Genomic DNA, 5,175 nt, shown 5'->3' with positions numbered 1-5,175 from the left:
CGTGGTCATGGTGCTTTTGTTGTCCGGGGATTAGAACAAATGCGCAATGGGTGGGTGCAGTGCGAAAATGGCTTTCTCACTGAAGCACCTGGCACGCCCCTCTAGGGCCCTCGGCGTCTAGCAGAGGCTGTGGATTCTGGCTCCTCCTTGGTGATGCCTGCTGTGTCCCTTATGATAGGTAAATGCTTAAATCCTGGGCGGCAGGTTTTGTCCTGAGGGGCAACGTGTAACAGAACCCATGTTGACTTGTGGGCTGATGTGTGAACAGAGCCTTGTCAGGAACGCTACCTGTGGGATCCCTTGGAAAACTGCTTTCTCCCACAGTCCAGAAAGTCACATGGGAATTAAAGGGAACACAATGGAGGAAGGAAGGAGCAGGTGGAATGTGCCTCTCCAGCCTGGCCAGTGTATCCACACATCAGTGCCCCCCACAATAGGACAGTGACCCCCACACACCAGTGCCCCCCTCAAAACACCAGTGCCCCCCACACATGCCAGGGTCCCTACATAACACGCCATCCCCACACAACATGCCAGTGTCCCCACACACATGGCAGCGTCCCCACACAACATGCCAGTGTCCCCACACACAACATGCCAATGTTCCCACACAACATGCCAGTGTCCCCACACATGGCAGCATCCCCACACACAACATGCCAGTGTCCCCACACATATGCCATTGTCCCCCCCACACCAGTGTCCCCACACACCATATCAGTGTCCCATGGCAGCACCATTGTCCCCACGCAACATGCCATTGTCCCCCCACACACATGCTGGTGTCCCCACACACACCAGTGTCCACACACAACATGCCATTGTCCCCCCACACACATGCTGGTGTCCCCACACCAGTGTCCACACACAACATGCCATTGTCCCCCCACACACATGCTGGTGTCCCCACACACACCAGTGTCCACACACAACATGCCATTGTCCCCCCACACATGCCAGTGTCCCCACACACACCAGTGTCCCCACAAAACATGCCAGTGTCCCCCCACATGCCATTGTCTCCCACACACAACATGCACAGTGTCCCCACACACAACATGCCATTGTCCCCCCAAACACTGTCCCCACACACACCAGTGTCCCCACACACACCAGTGTCCCCACACAACATGCTAGTGTCCCCCCACATGCCAGTGTCTCTCCACACACATGCCAGTATCCCCACACACAACATGCCATTGTCCCCCCCACATGCCAGTGTCCCCACACACACGTGTCCCCACACAACATGCCAGTGTCCCCTCACATACCACTGTCTCCCTACACACATGCCAGTATCCCCACACACAACATGCCATTGTCCCCACACACACATGCCAGTGTCCCCACACACACCAGTGTCCCCACACACGCTAGTTCCCTCGAATATGCCAGTGGCCCCCAGACATGCTAGAGTCCCTCCGACAACATGCCAGTGCCCACCCCCACCAACAGCCATTCCTGTCCCATGCTCAGCCCTCTCACCTTTCAGAGGGCATTCTTACATCTTTATTGTCCTGTTGTAACCTTTCACTTTTTTCTTGTTTTAATATCCTTTTATTCCATGTAGTTTTAACATTAGGCTATTAAAAAATTAAAAAACAACTCCCCAGTTGGGCGTGGTGGCTCACTCCTGTAATCCCAGCACTTTGAGAGGCCAAGGCAGGCAAATCACAAGGTCAGGAGTTTGAGACCAGCCTGGCCAACATGGTGAAACCCTGTTGGTGCCTGCCACCACGTCCAGCTTATTTTTATATAGAAAAATAAACTGGGCGTGGTGGCAGGTGCCTGTAATCCCAGCTACTTGGGAGGCTGAGGCAGGAGAATTGCTTGAATTGGGAGGCAGAGGTTGCAGTGAGCTGGCCACTGCACTTCATTCTGAGTGACAGAGTGAGACTCCGTCTCAACCAAACCAAACAGAACTTGGGTGATAGAGTGAGACTCTGCCTCAAACAACCAAACCAACCAACCAAAAACCTCCCTAAAATATAACTTACTTAATAAAAATGTAAGGTTGCCACTCCACACCTTGATAGCTGTAATCAACAAGGCAGATAGTAGCAGGTGCTGTTACTATCCAAGGTGGGAGGATCACTTGAGGCCTGAAGTTTGAGACCAGCCTGGGCAACACAGTGAGACCCTGTCTCTACAAAAATAAAAATAAATAAAAAAAAAATAGCCGGGCATGGTGCTGCATGCCTGTAGTCCTAGCTACTCTGGAGGCTGAGGCAGGAGGATCAAATGAGTTCAGGAGTTCAAGGCTGCGGTGAGCTATGATCACACAGCTGTACTCCAGCCTGGATGACAAATCTGTAGACTCCTAATTAAGGCAAAGGAGTCAGGCTGGTGGGACTGAGGGAGATACAGAGATCAAGCGGATAAGTTATCGGCTTGCCTTTCTTCATGGTCCAGGGCACGTAGCCCTTCTGCATACATTACCCACAATCCTGCACCCAATTTCACATCAAACACTTCAGTTTATCATCAGACGCCTTGGCTGAGAGAAACATGCAAGCTAGCTCCTTGCAGCCCTATCAGTATTGCGCGTAGCCCTCTGCAGCCGAAACCATCCTATAAAATCTCCAGGAGCCTCTGTCTCTGGCAGTCCGCTCCTCTTCTGCTGATCTGCCCGTTGCCTCCTCAAAACCTCTTTTCATTCTTCCTCGCATATATCTGCCTTTTTTTTTTTTTTAACCTACGGCTGTCTTGGTAAATTCTTCACCCCCGTGTGCCACCGGCCCAAATGGTTGTTGCCCACCCGTGACAAAAGTGAGACCCTTTCTATAAAAAAAGAGGGGAGTGGGACTCACAGCCACAGTGCCCTCCTGGTGCCCGGCGCGATGTCCCTCCTTCTCATTTAATTGTCACAGTAGCTCTATGAGGTGGGTATTCCATCTTTTCTTATAGTTGAAGACACAGGGACATGGGTCAAATGACTTCTCCCACATCACCTAGTGGGGATCAGAACCCAGGAGTGTCTGGTGTCTGGATCCCTGTCTCTGATGTGCTACCTGCTCCTGCCTCCTCAGGCAGTCTAGGGTCCGGGATGGGACCCACGACCTTCAAGCAGTTTGTTTTGTCTGGGTTTTGTTTTCTGGAAGGCCACGTGACCACCTCACCTTGCAGACTGTTCTGGAGGAATCGGGCAGCCCTACTCCCTGGCCCAGCGGCAGGGGCCAGTGCCTCTCGCTGCAGCCTCGCCTCGAATGGCCCCATTTCAGTTTTACAGCCCCCTTCTTGTCATACTGACAACTCGTATCTCATAAAGGGCATACCTGTTATTAGAAGGCCGAGAACGGGGAGTGAGCCCGAAGCAGGCCTTTCCCTGTTTCTGTGGAATTCGTCCCGGGGGTGAGGCTCTCCCGTTACAGTTGAAAACATTCTCTTGGTGCCACAGAAACTGCTCAGAACCCTGAATACTCTTCCTAATGCCCAGATTCAGAAGACAGGGCCAAGACGAGGACCACAGAGAGCCCACTCAGCAGTGATTTGGACAGTCAACAGTTCCAGTTTTCACTGTGATAATCACAAAGGGAGACTAAACTGTAGACAGATGAAAGGAGTTCAGGATGTCACAGAGGAGGCAGGTCAGGGCTAAGGGGAGTGTGTCCGGGCCAGGCAGCACAGACCTCTGCTTCTCGTGTAGTGTCTGAGACCTGTGTCACCGGACGTCTTTGCTTTCCAAGCCTCTGCTGGTAAAGCCTATAGCAGTGGTTCATGGCTTTGCTGTTCACTGGAATCACATACAGAGCTTTAAAAAATTCTAAGTCTGGGTTCCCACTGTGGGGATCTGAATTAGTTGGCCTGGAGTGTGCCAGGGCATTGGAGATTTATTTTTTTTTTAGCTGGAGATTTTTTTAAAATTGCATTTTAGGTTTTGGGGTACCTGTGAAGAACATGCAAGATTGTTGCATAGGTACACACATGGCAGAGTGATGTGCTGCCTTCCTCCCCATCACCTATATCTGGCATTTCTCCCCATGCTATCTCTCCCCAACTCCGCACCCGCCGCTGTCCCTCCCCTCTTTCCCCCCACAGACCCCAGTGTGTGATGCTCCCTGTGTCCATGTGTTCTCCCACATGACTGATGTTCACCAGAGTTCCCTTTCTGAACCTTTGGGATATGGGAGCAAGCTGCTTTACCTTGTCCCAGCTGGAATTTCCTGGTTTTCAGAGGTTTGGGAGGCAAGCTGGAGAGTGTCAATTCTTTTTTTTTTTTTGAGACAGAGTCTCGCTCTGCTGCCCAGGCTGGAGTGCAGTGGCATGATCTCGGCTCACTGCAACCTCTGCCTCCCGGGTTCAAGCGATTCTCCTGCCTCAGCCTCCCAAGTAGCTGGGACTACAGGTGCATGCTGCCACACCTGGCTAATTTTTTGTATTTTAGTAGAGATGGGGTTTCACCATGTTGCCCAGGCTGGCCTCGAACTCCTGAGCTCAGGCAATCTGCTGGCCTCGGCCTCCCAAAGTGCCGGAATTACAGGCGTGAGCCACTGCACCTGGCCAAGAGTGTTACTTCTTTTTTGTCTTTCTTATTTTTCTTTTTTTTTTTGAGATGGAGTTTTGCTCTTCTTGACCAGGCTGGAGTGCAATGGCATGACCTTGGTTCACCTCAACCTCCGCCTCCCGGGTTCAAGCAATTCTCCTGCTTCAGCCTCCCTCCCGAGTAGCTGGGATTATAGGCATGTGCCACCACACCCGGCTAATTTTGTATTTTTAGTAGAGCCAAAGTTTCTCCATGTTGGTCAGGCTGGTCTTGAACTCCTGACCTCAGGTGATCTGCCCGCCTCGGCCTCCCAAAGTGCTGGGATTACAGGCGTAAGCCACTGCGCCCTGCCGAGAGTGTCACTTCTTATACTACACCAGTTTATGCTGCATAAATGAACTTTTAACTAGTACCACTCATATTGAGTACAGATGAATCCAGAGATCAACTCTTTATCATTTGGCTCAGTAAATACAGTTCGAGTGCCCACCCGGTCCACAAGTGATTAGCAAATGTTAATTCCACGTGTCTCCTTTAAAAGGCGCCACACCTCTCCGTGTCCAGAGTGTTTGGGTTGATGCTTGTTAAGTACCAGGTGGATCTTGGAATCCTTATGGGACTTTGTAATGCGCTTGAGCCACTTCCACCTTTTGTACGCTAGATGGCGCGAGAGGAACGTCAAGCTGACGTGG

This window comes from Aotus nancymaae, unplaced genomic scaffold (genome assembly GCF_030222135.1).
Source record: "Aotus nancymaae isolate 86718 unplaced genomic scaffold, 86718_ANA_hifiasm-v0.15.2.pri h1tg000022l_1, whole genome shotgun sequence".
In the NCBI taxonomy this organism is placed as follows: domain Eukaryota; kingdom Metazoa; phylum Chordata; class Mammalia; order Primates; family Aotidae; genus Aotus; species Aotus nancymaae.
Note: the sequence above shows the minus strand (reverse complement) of the source record.